Below are 21,752 nucleotides of genomic sequence, written 5' to 3'. Positions count from 1 at the left end.
AAATTAGGCACTTGCAGAAAGTCTGCATCCTGGCAGGATTTGCAGTGATTAACAGATGTGTCCTGGGATATAATAAGCAGCGCGACAACGAAAAAGCAGTGTGGCTTCAAGTCTCGTGCTTATCTTTAAAATGGGGATAATAATATTCCAATGAAGCTCATTGGATCTCTGAGAAGAATAAATGAGAATATATGTCCAAAGTGCTTAGCATAACACATAACCCATAGTAAACACTCAATAAAAATATTAGCTGATATTTATAGTAGTGTTTTTATGCCTTCCCTCTATAGGTTTCTGGTCCCCCAGTCAAGCTACAGAAGTATAGGATGTTCCTATCCTCCATCCTGTGGACCTGGTTCTGTGTGGTGGCTTCCCCACAACCCATCCCTGGAGTCTCTTCTAATAAAGGGACATGCCACAATGATTAGGTCTCCCAAGGATCATTCCTCACAGACCAAAGTAAGCTCAAAGGTCTGGGGCTGCAATCTACTGGTCAGGACCAGCCCATGACAGGCTAGGACCCTTTTGGTACAAAAAGTCTGGGAGAAGCTACACAAACCTACATCCCCCACAATGAGTCAGACCAATTACAATGAGCAGCAAGTGACTGATTTGGCTGTCTTAGGAGTAATTAATCTCCCTGAAATTAATGACCCCTCAAAGGCAAGCATCCAAGTTGCAAGATTCATTTACATCTGCAAAGATGTTTATAGGACAGACAATCCCCCATCTAACCCACCCCTGCCTCCCTTGGGCACCATGGTCCTCAGAAATCCACAGAGGTCATCCATGATTCAGCAAATGCTCAGGGGTCACCATCCTAAGGGCCCCCTGCCTATCTCCTCCATGCCCATAAACAGAGAAATCTGCAAACAGAGAAATTCTGCTGTGGAGAAGCTGAGTGACCTTGAGCAAGTCACTGAGCCTGGATCCTTACCAGCAAATGATCATGTTGTTTTGGAGAATTGGGTCCTTGAGTGCAGGGCAGCATGCAGAAATTAGAAAACAAAGGCAACCTTGCTGTCTTGATTTAATGCATTGATAAACCTCCTGGGGGGCAAGGGATGTCTTGGGGACAGAAATTGATTATGGAAACCTGACATTTTAGAGGCTGCTCTTCTGAGACCAGGGGAATTTGGATGAAATTTAGTAGACAAATCATTAAACATGCTTTATTTTATTCAAGCAATGTGATGAATCTGTGCTAAATCAGTAAAGTGGTTACCGTCAGGAAAAAGTAAGAAGCAGGGCAAAGGTAGGATTATGAACAGAGTGAGATGGGGCTGTGCATAATACACAGTATGTAGAAATAAAACCTCTGATACCAGGCTTCTTTTGACAGAGCTATGTGAAATCACCTGTGTCAAATATCTCCTTATCAAAACTGCCATGTCCAGTGTCCTGCTCCCCAGAATTCTACAGGACATCATTCTATTCCAAGCCATTTCTGAACACAAACCGACCATGTTCCATTCTCTGCTGCATGACCATGGCTTTTTTCAAAGAGAAAGTGACAGTGAGGCATAAAGAGCAATAGGCTGAGGGTCAGTCCCCAAGCAGAGCAATGGCTCTGTCCCTTAGTAGTTGTATGATTCGAGGCATATTGCATAACTTCTCTGTGCCTTGCAACTGGGATTCTTCCCCTGCCCCTTAGCTGATCTTCCCTGGAAGTTTACAAGGAAGTTAGGGAAGGAGGTTCCTGTACTAGTTGGCTAGAAAGATGCAAGGCAGCCCTTCCAACCTGACTGAGCAGATGGAGAACCAGTGCACCAGCCTCCTGAGTTCCTCCAGTTAGGGTGTCCTGGGGTCCCTCCTTAGCTGCTTATCAGGTAGTTGATAGGAAGCCTGATCTTCAAAAGCCTAGGAAACAAGACTGTCTCCCAGTACACAAGAATACATCATAAGGCAGGCTGTGGAAGGATGCAGGACAACAGTCCTCCAGATCCAAGGGCCATGGTACACACAGCCCCATGGTAGAGTACTGACAAGGAAGGCTAGCCTCCTTGACTGGCATCTCAGAAAAAGTCTGCCCTAAATCATGCCCATTTGCATAACCTAGTTGTAGACTTGGTTGACAGGGACAGCAGGCATACTGGGAGTGCCATGACAAAACTCTGGAAGGCTGCAAGGAAAATCAAGTCCTAGTTTCCATGTTTGGCCTGACCTCTTTCCTAAGGGCCAAATAACACTGAATATCTTCACTGGGGAGTTCCAGCATGTGGCTCTGGGGCCACAGTCATCACTGTGTAGTTCCATATCCAAGACCTAGAGCCCCTCCAGCTGTCTTACCATGACTACCTGACTCTGCTACTCCCTTCCTTTCCTCAACAAGCTTGTATGTGCCTTGGCCCCTTGCCCACACTGGATGGTATGGAGCCAACCTCTTATCCCCTTTGAAGCTCAGTTTGTTCATCTACAAAATGGATCACAGCCACTCTCCTTGTCTGTCCTGCCAGGCATCCCACTGGGGACACGGCTCAGCTCCCCTAATAAACTGACTCACAAGTTTGTACCATTTGTTCAACTGAATAGTACACTCAACCTACTGCTGCCTTTATGCCCTCCACACACACTCCCCCACCTCCCTCACCAACAGCTCTCAGCAATGGAAATCAGCTCTTAATCACTGTGTAAAGTGGAAGTCTCTCTATATAAAGACTCCCCTCTGAAAGTTCTGAGAACTTTCCAGACATCTGTTAAGGGGAACAGGATTTGTTTCCCCAATTCATAGATAAGAGCTCTTGAAAATGTATCTGTTTATTGGAGATACTTTGTACAAGATATAAAAATCAGTAGCAAATGTCACTTGAAGTGAAAATAAATTCAATGAATAAAGACTACACAGTCCTTATGAAAATTACAAGAGACGTAATTTTCATATAATCAGGAAGCAGTAAAAATCCAAATCCAGGCACCTGGATATTCTGAAGGCTAGAAAATTCCCAGGACATACCTGGTCTGCTTTACCTTTTCACCCTGCTTGATGCCAGACCCTGAGAGGAAATTGCTGAGGACACAGGTTCTACCGAGACTAGCTCTACAGTGTAAAAAGTGCTGAAACACAACAAATACTATCTGCTGTTCACTGGATCCTTAAAACACAGTGTGCTTCACACCTCATTGGACCTCACCACCACAGCCTTGTGAGGGAAGCCAAGCTAACCCTCCTTTATAAACAAACAGATAGAGGTCATTACTAGCTGCTGCTAAGTGAGAGATGGAGCCAGAGATGAACATTCAGGAGTGGCAGCCAAATCCCCTGGATGACCACTAACTTAGGACCCTCCCCAGGGTAGGAGGAGCCTCACAGGGCCTCTTTTGGAGACCTCCCACTAAGAGATGTCTCCACTCTGGAGACTAAGGGGTTTGGATGGGGGAAGGTAACAGGTAGCATTTCAATTTTCCACAGTCAATATCTCCTAAGATAGTGGGCATACAGGCAGAAGAATCTGCCTCTCCTTTTTCTCTAATCCCCTTTCTTCCCTCCCACACACTCCCTCTCTTCCTTTTACTTTCTTGTCTCCTGCTCCCCTTTTTCTCCTACATTACTCTCCAATCACCTAATATCTCAAACACAATATGGACTCCTCCCACATGCATGCCTCTGTTCAACAGATCTTTTTGCCTGGAGAACCTATATTCCCTTTACATGCTCAGACATGCAAGGTCTTGTACAGCTGTGAGGGCAAGGATCTTGTTCACCTCTCACCTCTGTCTGGTCCAGTGTTCTCTGGGCCAAGCTCCAAGAGTCCTAGGATGCTCAGTGACGACGCACAGTGGGGACAGCAATCCCACTGTGTGCCCCACTTTCCCACAGTGGGGAGGACTGAACAGGCTGTAGAGACAGCAGGCAACATGAATGCTAGGTGTACTTTTCTGGAAGCAGAGTTGCTTGTTTCCCACTCCTCTTCTACCCACAGCACTGTGATCATAATAACCTACTGACAGCCAGAACCAGTGAGTCCTGATGATCAGGACATTCAGAAATCCAACAAGGCCAAGCCTACCTCCTGGAAATCTGTCTAGCACAGATTATGGAAGAAGGAGCAGAAATACCAAGGTCAAGTTCTTACCCTCCTACAAGTAGAGAACACAGATGTGCAAAACGATAATAAGTCCTGTCTTCTGCCTGGTTTCACCGTTGGAAACATGACCATATCCCACTTGTTCATTCCAGTATCACCCTTGTAAGGTAGGTAGGGCAAGGATGAGTATTCCTATTTTACCGATGAGAAAACAGAGGCTCACAGGCTTATTTATTATGTTATATGCTATGGAAGTTGAGAAGACTCAGGGCACCCTAAAGAAATAGGAGGCTGCATTGGACCTGTATCATGGTTATTCTGTGTTTTGGTCTAAAATGAGTGCACAATAGGTATCCTTCACCCAAGTCTCAGGACTTGGTGGCTAGTCAGCATCTCTGAAATCTGCAGAAACTCCTGGTGCACAGGGGTCTCTGTGAGCCAGGGCAAAAAGTTAATTTAGAAGACTTAGCATAGAGACCTCAGGGTCAGAACACCTTGTGGAAAGAAGAGGAAGCCAAGCTATGACTCCATCTGGCCTCCCTTCAAACAGAACTGCTCTGAACAGTCTCTTTATTCTAAACTGGGGTGCCCCTGATGACTGTTTTTGAGACAAGTTTGTTCCCCATTCCCTAGTTTATCTACACAAACAACACCTCATTTTCAATGTCTAGGGAACACCTAAATCAAAAGTCACAAAACAGTGGCCCTCAGTTGATCTGTGCAAAGATGCTATGTTTGAGCTTCAGGTGGCTTTAGGTTTACTTTTGAGGACTATCTAGGATGTAGCCCAGGAGTACAGCATCTTCCTAGCTTGTGTAAAGACCTGGGTTCAATCCCTAGCACTATCAAAAAAAAAGTTTTTTAAATATTGTTCTTACTTGAAAGAGTTAGCCATTGAAAATTTTCACATAAATTTCTTCATTAGTCTGGCTACCCTGCGACTGTTTCTGCATGGCACTGTGCAGCTGGAGCTGAGTGGCCACTGCCTTCTTTAGATTGCTCATGGAGCTGGTTTTCCACTATCACTCAGACCCAATCTTCATCATTATTTATGTCACCCAACTGATCTCCATAAGCATTTGATGTTTTTGTTCCATATATGTGTGGCTTTCAAGAAGCAGGCTATGAGTTAGAGCCTGCAAACTTTGTAATTGGGAGAGTGCAGGAGCGTTGGACTTGTAAAAGGGTTGACCTATGCCCACATGAGCTGCCACCCCCATCTTCCAGTTTCCTGATTCCTTTGAACCACCACCTCCTCCTCACTCAAGAAGGAGCCATGTGAAGGGCATCTGCCTGTTTCCCTTAACCTGCCACACAGAACAGATACCAGTCAGTACTTCCACCAAGGTCTGACTTTGGGGATCTCCAAAGTCTCCTATGTGGCCTAGTTGTGGGGGCTACTATAAGCTATTTCACATTGGCAAAGTTAGATTTCCCCAAGTTATATCCCCCAAGCCTGGATTACAATGTAAGCTACACTAGAGACAGTGGCTATTCCAATGGATATCAAGATATTTTCCCACTTGGGGGATTCCCTTTGCCAGTTGTCACCTTGGAATGTTCTCTGAGCCAAGCTCTAAGAGTCCTAGAAAGTAAGGCATGGCTGGCCACTTGGGGTATGAGTTGTGAGGGGTTTGGGTAGTGGAACCCTGCCAAGGCAGATTTTCCACATGCTAGTGCCCCAACAGTTACAATACAAGAGTCCAGAATTATTTTCTAGGCCAGGCAAGTAGTGACACATTAAAATAATCATACTGGTTGCCATCATCATCTTCCTTCCTTCCTTTCCTTAAAAATTCTGATCCAAAGTTGCCTTTCTCCTTGCTCTCCATGGATAAATAATGCTTCCAACTGAGAGTCATAAAGATGAGGTAGGGACAGAGTTGCAGACTTGGCACCTCACACTGGCTTGGTCCACCAATCACCAGGGAGGTGAGTCCCTGCAGTACCTGAGTCTCTGTGCCCTTCTCATGTGGGTGGAGCAATAAAACCCCATCTCTAGAGCTTATGGCTTAGATGGTATAGTCAATATGGAAGAGCATTTTGCATAAGTGGAAAGAGCTGTGTTGCCAGCTCCTGGGAGGAGAGCAATGGATTTTGGAGGAAACTGCTCCTGGCCATCCAGAGGGCAAAGAGCAGTCTGGCTCCACTGGAGTTCCCCATAGTGCCTGGCCTCAGACACCCCCATGGCTTGCCCCTCTCCTGCATCTCCACAACTGAGCACAGAAAACTTTCTTCTCATATCCTAGTCACCAAAGATGTGGGAAGATCAATCCAGCCATATTACTCATTACCTTTCCTCTGCTTAGAGTCCTTGAAAATGCCTGCTTGTTTTCTGCTGAACATAAAACAATCCTATTCAGACTCTACTAATGCCTTTTTCCTCTGAACCTAGCAAGTTAGATTCAAATGAACAGATGAGACCTGAGAATGGATGTACAAAGCCCCACACTTAGGACAGTAGGAGATACACTGTTAAAGTATGTGTCAAAATCAACAGAAACTGTAATGATCTTTTTAGTATTCTTTTTTTTTTTTTTAGAGAGAGAGAGAGAATTTTTTTAATATTTATTTTTTAGTTCTCGGCGTACACAACATCTTTTGTTGGTATGTGGTGCTGAGGATCGAACCTGGGCCACACGCATGCCAGGCGAGCACCCTACCGCTTGAGCCACATCCCCAGCCCCTCTTTTTAGTATTCTTGATAAAACAAACCACCAGGAGGCAAAGCCTGAGGCAGGGTTGGTTGTGGGAGGCTGGGCCAGTAGCCACCTTCTTCTCAGATAAGTCATTGGCTAGACAAAGCCAGATCAAATGCTCCCAGGAGGAGTGCAGCTTATGAAGAGATCTCAATTTCAGGAACAATGAAGAATCACCCTTGTTGGTGATCCAAGAAAATGTTGTCTGAGTCAGTACAGATGGGCTCACACCAAGAAGTGATACATGGGACCCAGGTGGCTTTAGTGAACCAGACCGAGACATTACCCTCTGCAGTTGGTGCAAAGGAGATTTAAATGACTAGGAATTTCTCTCTTACAAGTTTCCTGTTGATGCTGATACTGCAGGTCCAGCATTTGATCTGGCTTTGTCTAGCCAATGACTTTGTCTAGCCCCATGGGCTGAATCTTTCCTTCTGAGAAGGGCAAGCTCAGCCCCTAACAGTGTCAGGCATCTCACACAGTATAAATGTTCTCAGGTACATAATCTCATCTGTGTACCACATGTAAGTGTTGAAAATAGGGACAGAGCCAGTCTTTGGGTTTTGAATACCAGCCCCAATTCCACTTATTAGCAAGGCAACTTGGGTGAATGCTTTCACCTATCCTGTCTCAGACTTCTGGATAGAATAGGAGCAATGATCAGAGTTTTAGCCCCAGAGACTCAGAACTGGAGGCATAATGTCATGTGGACCACCAAGAAAAGTGCCTGCACAGAGCTGGTAATCACATGTCAGCCATTCTTGGCCATCTCTCTATAGGCAGGGGCTGGTAGCTAAGCAAGTGAGGCCTCTGACAACCCTCAATGCTATGGGCATCAAGGCCTCTCCACTCTGTCCCCAACCCACCTCACAAAGTATGTTGCCCTTGGCAATCTTGTGCTTATCTCAAGACCAAGGTAAAAATTTTTTTTCTCAAACTAGCTATTCTTGTTTTATTTCAAACTAGTAACAATCATTTCTTTTGCTCATGAATCTGGGGGTGACTGGATTCTCCTGGGCAGTCCTGGAATGGAATTCTACCAGGTACAAGGTGGTTGGAGCTGGGGTTCTCAGGAAGGCCCCTTCACTCATACTGGTGCCAGGGTGAGGAAACACACAGCTGGGCCTGGGGTAGCTGAGGTTCCTTCTCAGGCTTCACTGTCTCCATATGGTCTCTCCACAAATGGGGCTCCAGAACAGCCAATTCCTGTCATGGTGGATCAAAGGTCAAAGAGGGAGCATCCAAAGAAAGACTAGCAGAAGCTCTGTGGTCTCATCTACCTCAGTTCCAGGAGCCAATGCAGCATCATTTCCATCCCCTTTTATCCATCACAGCAGCTAAAAACACCAACCAGTTTCAATGGGGAAGGGCATGGACTCCATCAGTAGATTGGGGTGACTGTCAAGGAATCTATGGACATGTATTAGAACTACTCTGAGGCTCTGTCCTTGCCACCTCAGCTTCCTTCTGTCACCTCTCTGTCCCCCTGCAATACCTCATGCCTACTTCTATTGCCTGATCCTGCCTATGGTTTAAGGATCTTACAAACTCTACTGTCTCCAAGATCTCCTGATCTGGCCTCACTGCACACATGCACACACAAAGACTCGCCAGTGGTCATGACTACAACTTAGTGCACTTCATTCTCACAGGCTCCAATTTTGTCAAAATACAATAATAAACAAAACAACACCAAAAATTTACACAGAGGAAAGCAAAACTGCAAGAGGTACTAAAGAATAGCTATGTGTCTGAGATAATAAATAGCTGTTATTTCCTTTTTTATATTTTCCAGAATTTTCTGAAGCTTCCACATAATATATCTATAACTTGTATAATCAGAAAAATGCTTTTTCCAGAAAAATTTTTTAAAAATCAACAGAAAACATCCTGCTTTGAGTCCAAAGGACTTAGCTATTAAGCTATTAAAATCTTTGTTCTCCAAAAAGGCAAATTGTAATTCCAAAGTTCACTTTATTTAAAAATGAACCCCAAAAAAATCTACCTTGAAGCAACTAAAGCTGAGCAAAGAATTTTCCTACTAACAAGATTGAAACTGAAGCAACTCAGGATCTTCTTGTAGGAGTAATAGTTCAAAGACACAGTGGCATCAGGTCTATAAGCACAGTTGTTTCTCTCCAGATCTGGGCTCTGCTGTTTGCTCTTCTGTGATTTTCCAGGGCTGGAGCAATGCAGATTGGGACCAGGTCAGCAGGACAGGGAAGCTTCGGCTTTAGGCAGTGCTGCCAGCCTACCACATCCTGATGTTTGTTGAAAGCAGGAAATTAAGAAATGTCCTGTGGGAAGCCCACTGTGGAAGTACATATGCAACACTACATTTAGAAAGGGTGGACTGTGAGTAATTTTTTGTCCAGACACAATGAGCTGTGGATTTTAGAAGATTAAGAGTTTGTCAAGTAAGTGTGCAAACTGCTAATCTGGCCAAGATTAGTTAGCGACTCTCAGAGTTTAAACTCTACATTTTATGATTAATAATCTCTCACAGAGGGGCTGGGGCTGTGGCTCAGTGGTAAAGGCTTGCCTTGCATGTGTGAGGCACTGGGTTCGAGCCTCAGCACCACGCAGAAATAAATAAAGATACTGTGTTTTCATCTACAAGTAAATAATTATTTAAAAAAAAACAAAACAAAAAAATAATAATCTCTCACAGAGTATTTAAAACATGCATTGTCAGTGTTTAAAACATGCATTGTAAGTGCCAGGAAGTTCTGGTTTAGGGGTTCAGGATAAGGGCCCTGAATCGCATACAATCTCCCAAGTGATTCTTTGAGCATCTCTTCTGCCTTCTTACTCTGTAAGACATGTTCCCACGGCCAGATCATTCCACATGAATCACCCCAGGCCTGCTGTATGACAACTATGGCCTCTTTAATTTCACATTTTCTCCTCTGTGATCTCCCTCTAAAATTTAGGAGGTCAGTATTCCTAACTCTGTTTTACCTATGAGAAAATGATGACTCAGCAGCCAGGATGATGTCTGTGGTCACCAAACTGGAAGTGGTAAAATTTGAAGCCCAATTAGGAAATCCAACAATGGAGGGTCCTGTGTTTCCCCAGGGAGGATTATCTCCAAGGCTGTCTGATAGATGAGTACAACCAGCAAAGGTGTTGATTACTAGGTCACTCCTTTCCCCATTTGATCCATCTTAGCAACATTGCATATACAGAAAGTCCCTCAACTCCCACCTGAACTTCTAGGTGTCCTAAGAGGGGTGACTTTTGTCTTTGGGAAAGAGTAGAAAGGTTAAATTAAAAGACCTTGAGTGCTGGTTTCCAGAGGAAGCAAAAGTCCCACTGACTGGCAGTATGGTAGGGATACCTCCTCTGAATTGAAGAACAAATGGCTGACTGAGGGTGGGGAGAATGGAAAAGGGGGAATTCAGTTGAAGATGGTGATTAAGGTGACTCTTCCACTCAAAACAACCTCCCCCACACTAACATACAAACTTGTTATTTTTTTAAGGGAAAATCTCAAGTTGGAGAAATTGCTGAGCATAAAGATGTATTTTAAGAGTTAGATTTCACTGGGCATATATATTGATTAGCAATAATGTCCTTGTTCACTTGGATATGTGGCTGCTGGGGAAAGCAGGATTTTCACGGCTCCACTTGCTAAAAGTAGCAACTTTCTTTGATTCTTTTGCAGAAGCTGAGAATGAATATGCTACTATTATAACTAGAGCACGAAGAAGGGGAACACAGGTTTTGACAGTGAACAATTTGAGCATATAGCATTGATGCCAATGGAACCAACTTCACTTCCTGGGAGTTGAGTTCAGAATGTTAATTTGTCAAGTCATTTGGCCCCTCTGATATATCACTTAAAAAGAGGAGTGATGGACTATTTTCCAAGAGGAGAGCCATCTTGGAAGCTATGCAGTAATACTCTTGATGAAGATTTAGATGGCAAGTCTACCCCTACCCTCCAGGTACCTGGTGCTCTGGCTATTATGATGCATGGGGGTGTCACTGCTGAGCCTGCCTGGTCTGTGCCCTCTCAGATGCAAATGAACCAAGTCTCAGGTCTCTTCTGCCTAATATTCAACAATGTAAGTCACTTCTAAGTTAATGCAGACAAACTGAGGAGGGCACAGACACATTCTCTCAGGCCTTTAAGCAGTGCATTGAACAAGCTAGAGGTCCTATGTCTGCCTGGAGGAGTCTTGAGCATGTTTAGCTACACAGAAATAGTTTTTATAACTGCCCTTTTTGCTCTTAGGAGGCACAGGGGGAGAGGGTGAGGAGGTTAGGAAGGAAGAGTGAACACTGAATAATTTTGCCACCACATTACTAAACTGACTTAAAACTTCTTAATCTTCCCATCATCTACAGTACCCACATAGATACTGTTTCCTAAGCCAACTTCAGTCCACATTGTAGTTTGGTAGGAAAGAGTATCATAGCCAAATAGTAATGTCTGCTCTGGGTAGGAGAAGGAGGCATGACAAGCATCTGCCTTCTTTTTTGTTTGTTTGTTTGTTTGTTTGTTTTTTAATTATCATTATTTTTTGTTGTAGATGGACACAATACCTTTACTTTATTTATTTATTGTATGTGGTGCTGAGGATCAAACCCAGTGCCTCATACATGCTAGGCAAGTGCCTTCCACTGAGCTTCAACCCTAGCCCACAAGCATGTGCCTTCTATTTAAGGACTCTTAAAACACAGGGAGCTCCACCTGAGCCAAGGAGGTGTCTGTGTAACCAGAGGAAGCAGGTTATGACCACTGAGGCCATGTGGTGTCAGGCCACTTGTTAGCTATCAACCTCTGGATGACAAATGGGTGTCATAATGCCTGCCACCTCTAGTCAACTCATCATGGCCACCCAAGCATGAAAATTCACATCTATAGAAAGAACACTATTCTTATAATCACCTGTGTCTACCCTAGCCTGGTTTGCAAGGGTGACAGAACAATCCCTGCCTTCCTGACCCTGATCCAACCTTGAGAGGCAATCAGGGTCCATACCATGTTTGAAAAGCACATGCTCCAGCTAGTCTAGCTCATTCACATGCATCAAGGGTATAGATGGACTATTTTGAAATCCTTGGGATTCTGAAGGACTAGAGAAGGATACAAAATCCTCATAAGGACAGAGGATAAACTCTATATTGAATACAAAATATGTAGCTTGAGGACATTTCCTGAGACCCCCGGGTCACATTTTCTGTCACTAGGAGAAGCTCAAGTCTAAGTGGAGAATGGTCTTTCTTTTCATTCCTCTGTCTGAACCTGTCCTTGCTACATGAGTGTAAAACCTTAAAGTTCCACGCCATAAATATGTGTAATTGTTATAAGTCAATCAAAAATAAAATAACAGATTTTTTTAATCCTAGAATAATCTCAAGGGTCAGGATTATAGGGTGGGCGCTAAGGAGAAGACCAGGGAAACACTTGCTGTGCTTCTAGTCTAGACCTTGAGTGAGAGGCAAATGCATTCCTGGACCACCAACCAGGCTGGACACCATAAAGGACCTTGACGCCAAAGCTTATAGGTACAGAGGAGGATGCCCATTTATGTGGAAGCCACTCTGTGCTACGAAGGCCTCTTAGAAGTGTCTGGCTCTAGAGGTAAACAGTGGGCTGGGGATTCTGGAATGAAGTGTCCCAGCCTAATCTCTTCCCATCACTGACTTTTGTCTTCCCAAATTTCTCTTGTAATGAGTTTCTCAGAAGGGCTTCACCTGGAAGAGCTTGAAACATCACAGCCAAGGGGACTCAGTGGTGACCCTTCCAGGAATATCCAGCCATAGAGGCATGCATTCAAGGACACATGGAGGAAATCTATTGAGCATTGGAGTCCATGGGAAAATGACAGGAGCAAACTATGGGAGGGAATGGTTGGCAAGAACTATGTTTGAAAAGCACATGCTCCATGCTAGTCTAGCTCATTCACATGCATCATCAACTACAATTCCTGCATAATACAACCAGGAAGGCAATATTGCCCTAAGTTTATAAACATGGAAACTGAGTCTTAGGGCAGATTCTAGGACCTTGCAGGAGATAACCAGTGCAGTCATGACCATTCACAAAGCAGCCACTCCCTAGGCTCAAAGATTAAATTATCTCAATTTAATCTTCAAAATGTGAAACTGGTAGCCATAATTAAGTAAAGCTACATTTTTTTTTTTTAGTGCTGACTTTGTATCAAAGATTTTTTTTTTCCTTTAAGCAATCTCATACAATAAGTACAACACAGGAGAGAAGAATGTAAGCTTCCAAATCAAATATCCCAGTTTGGAACACAGTTTTTTCCCTACTCTCAATTAACCTTAGGAAACTCAGAACACTTCTCTGATCACGAGTTTCCCTGTCAGAAAAATGGAAGGGGGAGGGGTGTTATTCTGAGAATTGAATGATATCATATTTAAAATGCTTGGTCTACAATTAGGTGCTTAATAAACAGAACTGACTTAGTATTGATTATAGTGGGACTTCATAAATAAGAGAACTGAAAATCAAAAAGGCAACTAGTTTAAGTCCATCTGACTAGTGACAGAGCCAGGACTAAGCATGGATCTATCTGACAGACACTGAATTCTTGCTCTCCTATGTACACAGGATAACTGATTTCCTCAGTGCTGATTCTGAGCTGGCAAGAAGCACACACATCCCCATTAGCCAACTCTCTAATGATAGGAGCCAAATCATGCACTTTAGGAATATTTCCTTCCAAAGTAATTCAAATATTCAAAAATGTCACTTTTAATAATGAACTTCAGTTACTTAAAAAATCCCCAGACATAGACCAATTCTATAGCCTTCAATGCCAAAATTCAGAGCCATTATGGTCTTCCTCTACATTTGAACTTATTAGAAGCATTAATCTCAGAGATTTGGAACCTCATCAATTTCATAAACATTTTTCTTTCTATTGTGGCCAAACAGGATAATTTAAGGTCATTTTCCTTCATATCGTTTTATCTTTCATTTAAGGCTTACAAACTTAACAATAGTATACATGAACAATCTCAGGGCTACAAATTTTGAGTCTTTGCTGTAGCAGTGTGTCCTGGTAGTGTAAATATTTGTCAAAGAAAGATTAACTAGCATGAACGTATATTCAGAATGGCTGCTCTTTCATTAACCCAGTAAGGAAATAAACTAGAAAAATACACAGTTCTCTAAATGACACTTATAAGTAGTCACTGAACTTCTAGTTACTTTTTAGGCTTATCAAATTTTAGATTTTTTAAAATCATTTCCCTCATAACCTTGTTTATTTTAAATTTACACCTGAAAAATTTAACACCTAGAAATTTGCTGTAATATTTCACACTTATTTGAATTCCTGTATTCATAACTTATGTTTCATTCAGAAATAATAAAAAGTATTTCTGGAAAAAGTGATTAAGAAATTAATCCTTTGGAACAAGAGTATATTAATGCAAAGATTACATAAATAAATGAATAGCTTACTTACAATTTTTCCTTTTAATAAAGATAAAGCCATTTGTTTCAGAAGTTCTCCTAAGGAAGTAAGGTTTTGCTTGCACATTATTCCCACTAATGCATCCTCAAAGCTGATACATACCCCATGCTAAACCATCCCTGAAAATGTAGCTTTAATCGAAATCCAGCTTATAAATTACATCTAAATCCTTGAATGTTTGGCTTTATGACATCTTAAACCTACTTTGTAGGTCCACAAAGATCAAAAAGTGGCTTCATGAAAGTGAGGAAATACAAGACTCCAGTCCCAGAACCTCTAGCATTAAACCCCCTAATTCATTGAATACATATTTGATGCGAAGTAGTGAGACTGAATCATAGTGTCCAGCCAAAGGCTCTGGTCCTCTCGGGTAAATCCAGAGAATGACTGAGAACCTTTCAGCCAATGCAGATGGGGTCAGAATGGAACCTGTCTAGGAAGGCCAGCAGGAAGGTTGTGATGGGACTCTTCTCCCACCCCAGGAGACAGGCCATTGTGACACTATTGTGCATCTAGTGACAAAATGCATCACCTTGGACTTTCTGACATTTCCTTTTCCAGAACTTTCCCTGTGGGCAATAAAAACCCCAATGATCAGATCCATAATACATTCCCCAGAAGCATTTTCACTTCTCCACTGATGGGGGGACATAAAATTGTGTGTGTGTGTGTGTGTGTGTGTGTGTGTGTGTGTGTATAAAACATTGGATTAGGCTTTTCACAGCAGATCAGAACAAAATGCGTCTCAGACTTGCCATTTCTTAAGAAAGACTGCCACCAACATAACTTTTCCCAGAAGTTACATCAATTATGACCTTCATCAACTATGCTTAGAAAAATCTGTTCTACGTTACTGTCAGCCACAAGAGGAAACTGAAATTTAAGTGCTGAACTTGAGGAGAAGAAATTCTAACTTTGATTCAGTTTCAATTCACACTACCCAAAATCCCCAGGGGTAGAGAGACCAAGAATCTCCCAAATTGGGAGATAATGGCTCAGCACAGCGATGGTGGTGCCTGAACACAGCATGCACTCTCCCAGGATTTAGACCCGAAACCGTAGCCTAAACGGTTGCTGCAAAACGGGCCCATGCGTGGTTCCCATTGAGGCAGCCCAAGGGCTGCTGTTACCTGCCACGTAGGTCTGATCCCGGCCAACAGAGAAGCCCCGGGGCGCAGTGCCGCTGAGGGGAGAGTCCGGGCCTCAGGTGTCCACGCGGCTCTCCTCGCAGCTGTGGCGCTTCTCCGCCCGACTTCAGCTAACAGTTCCCCTGCCTGCGGCCAGCGGGCTCACTCAGCTGCGGGGACCCGCGCGAAGCCCTCGCAGCGCCGAAGATCCTGCGCTCCAGCCCCGGAGGCACCGCGGCGGCAAGTCCCGGGATCCTCCTGGGATGCTCCCTATTCGGCCAGGCCCATCCCGAGCGCTTGCGGAGCCGCGGCCCGGCCAGCACCAAGCCCGGGACTACCGCGGTTCCTTCGCTGCAGCGCTTTCCTGCGCTGGGGACGCCGGGCGTGGGGCCGGGGCGACGGCGAGCCCCAGGCCCGGCTGAGTGGGCAGCGGCCGGGCTGCGGCTGAGTCAGCGCCCAGGTGGCGCGGGCGAGCCCGGACCAGCCGCCGAGAGGGTGCTCTAAGGGGAGCCGCTGCCGCCCTGGCATTTTAAAAGCGAGGCAGCTGGACGCTGTTCAAGCGGAAACGGAGGGAGAAACTTCGGCCCCCGGGGTGGAGCTTTGCCAGCGCGAGGAGTGGGCCCAAGAGCCAATCTGGTTTATTCTGAGATGTTCTTCAAATGCGTTCTCTTCAGAGACTCCTTTTACAGTGAAAAACAAAAACAAAGGGGTGGTGGGGGGCGGGGGCGGACCATAAAACCCAACTCAATGCCTGCATTATGCTTAATAGCAAGACAAACGTTTCCATTAAAGTTAGAGGAAGCTCAAGCGGAAAGAAAGTCTGATCAAGGCAACCAGACATAAGAAAGAAATCAAGTGTAAAATTAATGAAGTTGTGCCTTTTTACTATGTATATATATTCAGTTTTTGAATTGGAAAGCAGGAGGAAAATTACTGCTGTTTTCAGCAGAGGTAGTTGTCTGGTTGGAGAATCCAAACTGAACATCGAGTGAAATCGATTTTCCAATGAATTGGCAGGTTGTAAAATAAACTTAACAAATTAACAGTGTTCTTGTACACTTATTCACCAGTGAGAAATGTGAATGCCAAATCCCATTCTCACTAATAGCAAAAACATTCATAACTAGGAATATAAACTTACCAGGAAATGTGTTCTGTAAAAATAAATAGATAGATAGATAGATAGATAGATAGATAGATAGATCTACTCTGTACCAGAGGACTAAAGGAGATCTGACTCAATTATTAAGACGCAAAACTTATTCTAGGACAAGAAGTAAATATTGTGATCCTAACAAGCCCTCTTCAATGTAATCTTCACCAAATTACAAGTAGAATTTTCTTTTTACCTCAATGATTCCTAGTCTCTTTAGAAAGAAAAAAAAAGAAAGTAAATAAAATGTTAATAAAGATTATAAGGGAAACTAGTCCTATTGGGTATATAAAAGAAGTCATGCATGCACACATGATTTATAAATAAAAGCCACATTGGCTGAGTGCTTAATGTTTAATGCTTTACATGTATCATTTATCAATGTGTTTATCATTTATCACTACAACCCTGTGACACAGATGATATTGCTGGCACTTAAGTGTAGGAAATGAAAGGCCAGTAGAATAGGTATCACACTCAATTTCACACAGGCAAAAGTGGGGACTGGGGATTGGACACAGGCATTATGCCTACAGAATCCTTGCATCCTGTGCATAGCCTTGTTCGCTCTGGCACAGAGCAGCAGTAATTAGAACAGCTCACCATTGGCACAGAGTAGGACCAAGATCCCAAAATGAGAAGTACGCAAGAAACTGTGATATTCTAGTTGATGGAATAGAAGGATTTTTAAATAAGTGATATTTAAACAATAGGGAGCTATTAACAGGAGATAGAGCTGATTTTCTACCTAGTGCCCCAAACCAAAGTAAATTCCTGATTCATCAAATATTAAATGTAAAAATGTAAGGCAAAAAATAAATAAGTAGGTGAATCCCATGAACCTGGGATTCTCAAAAGACTTTCTAAATATATCATGAAACCATAAAAACTGAGAGATATGATATAAAAATGTAGACAAACTTCTTTATGGGAAACACTGCAAACAGAATTCAAAACTAAATGACAATCTGTAAAATATTTGCTATGCATGTGATGGAAGATTGTTAAACTTAACAAACTGAAATCATAAACACCCAGTTGAGTTTGAATTTTAGTTTAGCCACGAATTATTTTTTTGTCTCACTGTTGGTTTGAAAGTCAAATTTAAATGAATGCCCTGTCTTGTCTCTTTTGGCCATATTATGATAGCAACATTTTAATATAATAATTTGCAAAAAAAATTCTTATAATCATTAAAAAAAAGTATAGATGATTAAGCCACTAGAACAAGGAGAAAAAGAGATCAGCAGGCAATTCACCAAAGAAAATAAATAACAGAACAAAATAAGTATTCTCTCTAGCAATGAAACAAATGCAAATAAAAAGTACAGAAAATTGTACTTTTTAACCTACTAACTGGAAAAGTTTAAAATATTGGTAAAATCCAACACAGGTGAGCAATTTGGAGAATGGGTATTCTCCCTTACTACTTATGATAATGTGAATTAGTACATATTTCTACAATACAGTTTGAGAAAAAATACCAAATTAAATACTTTATGTTTATAGCAATATACCAAACAAATCTATTTTCAAGGATTTTTCTAAAGGGATCATTTGACAAGTGGACAAAATGCATACAGCATATATTTATACAATTTATAATAGTAAAAAATTGACACAATAATTGAGGATTGGTTAATTAAATATAATTAAATAAAATAATATTATATTTTATTTAATTCAATTCTAAGCACTAAATGTGACATAGTTACAATTCTAAGCACTTCCTATATAATAATTTACCAAAATCAAAACAAAAAACAAATCCTCACTAAGAAGGTACAACTACGGGCTGGGGCTGGGGCTTAGTGGTAGAGTGCCTGCCTCCAACATGTGAGGCACTAGATTCAATCTTCAACATCAAATAAATAAATAAATAGATAGATAGATAGATAGATATTGGGGCCATTTACAACTAAAAAGAAGGTATAAGAAGTATCTCCATTTTATAGGAATGGAATCAAGACAAAGATCTAAGCAACAAATAAGCTAAAACTACTACAACCATCATTGACTCCGAGGCTTCTCTCCACTCCCTGTCTCTGCTTCTGCCAGGGCATTAGTTTTATTCTCCTTTTTAATTCTACACTGGCTTTATTACCTCCTTAATTCAAGAAAACATGGCAGCCTCCTGAGCTTCATGTAATAGCATTAGTCACACAAAGATATTAATGTTCATGGTTCTTAGTTTTAAAAACCTATGTTGGTATAATGCCCACTGGGCAAAGCATTAGTCAGAACAGGCTGGGTTTTGCTGTGTTTACAAACAGTCCCTAAATCTCAGTACCTTATGATAAAAGTGTTTCCCTCTCACTTGCTCTATACATCTACAGTGGGTTGACTGTGGCTTGGCTCTATTACAGGAACTCCACTGGGGAATACAGGTCATCTCGCACCTTCACCTTGCACCTTGACACCTAGGCAATTTTGCAGGAAGAAAATGAAGATACAGCCAACCACAGGTTCTTAACACTTCTACCAGAGTGTTAAGTCATCTAGCCAAGCCTAATGTTGTGGGGCAAGGAAATCATCAGCTTCCCCAGAAGAATAATATGGCCTCAGACATCCAGTAAATCTAGTGAAGGAAATGTGTTTGTAACTGCATATGACATTAAAGACCATAATGATTATATAGGAATAGACAATGATGCTGTGTTCTGAAATGTCTCCATTTGGAAAAAAACGAAGTGAGAAAATTGGGCAGAAAATGGACAAATTTTGACCACAGAGATTATACGGTTAGGACTCTGGACTGAATGCTAGACTTGGAGTCAAACAGCCCTGGGTTACAGTTCTTACTCTCTAATTTACTCAATATATAACCATGGCCAACATATGGCAGCTAATATCTTCTCAATCATAAAGTAGAGAGAACAATTCTTGCAACATCAAATGTGAACCATCTAGCAGAATGTTATAGGGTGAGTTCAGTCTTTATTGTTAAGCTTGAAAAAATGCCTGTTGCTTCTCACTGTCCACTCAATGCCTTGCAAAGAAATTTCTAATTTCAGTCTATTCTTTTTAAATTAGTTAACTAATTTTAATTTACAAATAAATGTATGGGTGGTATACAAAATGAATGTCCAATTCCTGTTTTTAAATTAATTAATTAATTTTAATTGACAAATATGAATTATATGATTATTGCTGGTATACAATGTGATGTTCTGAATATGTTCATTGTGGAATAGCTAAATGCACACATGCACTATCTCACATTCTTATCTTTTTATTTTGTGTTTTTGAAATGAGAATTGCTTCAGTGTTAAATAATAACTTTCTCTCATTCTCAATATTCAAAGCAGAAGATACCTTCAACTGGATTAGTTAAATCTCACTCACTGATACCTAATTTAACCAGCACTTAGGTTGGATGTTGAATCTCCCCAAAAGGCTCTTTCCACTCATGACTTTGAATCAGCCCCTGTGTCTCTCCTTTTCTCCATTAGACAAGGACATGGGGGAACTTGGAGCTTCCTATCAGCTCTGGTGTTCCTGTTCCATCCCTAGATAGTTTGAGGAGGCAGCTTTTGAGAGAAGCTTTGGGAAATCCCCAGCTGTTGGCCATTGTCACAGGTGCTGTTGATGTCTCTGCTCTGGGCTCTCTGCCTCTGCTGAATGACACAGCAAGGGGTCAGCTCCTCCTCCAGCCCTTCCCTGTGCTTCAGGGCCACACCTCCTACTTGATACAGGCTCTTCTGATGTTAGAAAACAGAGGAAAGCACACATGAGTGAAAGCTGTCTCTCCTCTTCATTTCAGGAAGTCTAATAGGTGGTCCAGTTCTAAATGAAGGAGAAAATTCCTACCAGCTGGACCAGTCTCAGGGTATGCAGAGTTCTTTCTCATATATCATCTGCATTTCTAACTGTCACTCTATTGGAAGGCAGATCAGGCAGTGATGTATTCCCATTTTACAGATGAGGAAACTGAGGGCAGAAGCCAGTTAAGATGCTTATTCAATGTCTTAAGACTTCAGTCCCAAATCCCAGAACTAGCACTCAAATCTCCTGAGCCTATGTCTGGAACAGTTTCTGCCACATCCATGTGGCCCATTGTCACATTATCACACATCTGAAATTGAAATTGTTACTGTGTGGCAGAATGGAATTAGACACCTAGATTCTGTTACACCGTCAGAGAAGTAGGTCCTGTTACTTCCCTGCCATTTTGTGAAAAGAGAAAGATATGTCTTAATTTTTTTATTTTTGTTTTATTTTAATGCATTGTAGTTATACTTAATTGTGAGGTTCATTTTGATACAGTCATAAGTGCAAGAACAGTTTTCTCAATTTTAGTCCCCAGTACTCCCCTCTTTGCTCCTCTCCTTCTCCCCCTGGTCCTCTTCTACTCTATTAGTCTTCCTTATATTTTTTAAATTGGTACATTATAGTTAAATATAAAATTGGAATGGATTGGATAGCATCTTCAACAAATGGTGCTGGGAAAACTGGAAATCCATATGCAACAAAATGAAACTGAATCCCCTCCTCTCTCCATGCACAAAAGTTAACTCAAAATGGATCAAGGAGCTAGATATCAAATCAGAGACTCTGCATCTGATAGAAGAAAAAGTTGGCTCCGATCTACATATTGTGGGGTCGGGCTCCAAATTCCTTAATAGGACACCCATAGCTCAAGAGTTAATAACAAGAATCAACAAATGGGACCTACTTAAACTAAAAAGTTTTTTCTCAGCAAGAGAAACAATAAGAGAGGTAAATAGGAAGCCTACATCATGGGAACAAATTTTTACTCCTCACACTTCAGATAGAGCCCTAATATCCAGAGTATACAAAGAACTCAAAAAATTAGACAATAAGATAATAACCCAATCAACAAATGGGCCAAGGACCTGAACAGACACTTCTCAGAGGAGGATATACAATCAATCAACAAGTACATGAAAAAATGCTCACCATCGCTAGCAGTCAGAGAAATGCAAATCTAATCACCCTAAGATACCATCTCACTCCAGTAAGATTGGCAGCCACTATGAAGTCAAACAACAACAAGCGCTGGCGAGGATGTGGGGAAAAGGGTACGCTTGTACATTGCTGGTGGGACTGCAAATTGGTGCAGCCAATTTGGAAAGCAGTATGGAGATTCCTGGGAAAGCTGGGAATGGAACCACCATTTGACCCAGCTATTTCCCTTCTCGGACTATTCCCTGAAGACCTTAAAAGAGCGTACTACAGGGATACTGCCACATCGATGTTCATAGCAGCACAATTCACAATAGCTAGACTGTGGAACCAACCCAGATGCCCTTCAATAGATGAATGGATAA

The 21,752-nt window shown here is 42.1% G+C and overlaps 1 protein-coding gene across 1 annotated transcript in view; it reads right to left on the bottom strand.

The window, feature by feature from the left end:
* CTXND1 (cortexin domain containing 1) overlaps nucleotides 1–15,740 on the bottom strand; it is a 39,180-nt gene extending 23,440 nt beyond the window's left edge. Inside the window, exon 1 of the mRNA XM_081293326.1 lies at nucleotides 15,312–15,740. The gene's annotated coding sequence lies outside the window, so the exon portion shown is untranslated. The remainder of the gene's footprint in view (nucleotides 1–15,311) is intronic.
* Between the last annotated feature and the right edge of the window lie 6,012 nt (nucleotides 15,741–21,752).

This window comes from Spermophilus citellus (assembly GCF_964194105.1).
Source record: "Spermophilus citellus genome assembly, chromosome: 4".
Lineage (NCBI taxonomy): Eukaryota > Metazoa > Chordata > Mammalia > Rodentia > Sciuridae > Spermophilus > Spermophilus citellus.
Note: the sequence above shows the minus strand (reverse complement) of the source record. Positions and strands in the feature narration are given on the sequence as shown.